This window comes from Penaeus vannamei, chromosome 17 (assembly GCF_042767895.1).
Source record: "Penaeus vannamei isolate JL-2024 chromosome 17, ASM4276789v1, whole genome shotgun sequence".
Taxonomy (NCBI): domain Eukaryota; kingdom Metazoa; phylum Arthropoda; class Malacostraca; order Decapoda; family Penaeidae; genus Penaeus; species Penaeus vannamei.
Window position 1 is genome coordinate 8,652,893 of NC_091565.1, and position 853 is coordinate 8,653,745.

Sequence of the window (853 nt, forward strand, 5' to 3'; positions counted from 1 at the left end):
GTTGAGTGGGTTCAGACTGACGATGGGATGACACTTTGACTCATCACCACATATGCAGGGGAGAAAACCATCAATGATGTTAATGTCGCGGCGCTTTGCAGGTGTTACTCAGTCGCCCGATTTTGCGCCGTTCGAAATGGCGTAGTTGGTGCGCGCGCGTTCCCTGGCGCTGCCACGTGCCGTTATTGCGTGACTGCTTACACGAGCAGGCAATTATCTCTAGGAAATGTGTTCATTGAAGACTTAAGCCTGATGCAAATTCTACATTATCCGCATATTATCCGTCTTAAAGATGAGGGAAATCCCCCAACTTGATAGGCACTCTGCGCCAAAGCAAACGGCGCCTCCAGCCTTGCTGTCAGCTTCAGTGTCTGCTTCAGCGCCTCCAGTGCCAGCTTTCAGCAGCGCCCTCAATGCCAGCTTCAGCGTCAACATCGACACCGATTTCAGCACCTTTTTCGACACCAGCAGTTTCAGCCTCAACACCAACCCCAACTATGAAGCAAAGACTTGATGCAAATGTTACTACAGAAAATAGAACAGGTGATGCAAACAGTTTGCTCAGGAACTGTAATTCCAGTCCAAGTGTTTGTATTCATCTTTGGACAAAAATAGTCTCCTCCCCCTCTTTCTCTCGCTTAGACACACATACACACTGAGAAAGGAAATAAAGAAAAGGAAAGTTATTTTGGAAGTGTTCCGCACGTAGAGTTAGCCCTCTACTCAGCAACTAGAACTGCTTTATCATTTACCAAAAAGCAACCGCCGAATGTTCAACCTTGCCTCCAAGCATATCTCCGCCGGTCAGAGAGCCACACGCGCAGTGAGTCAACCGCCATAACTTCTTAATTGA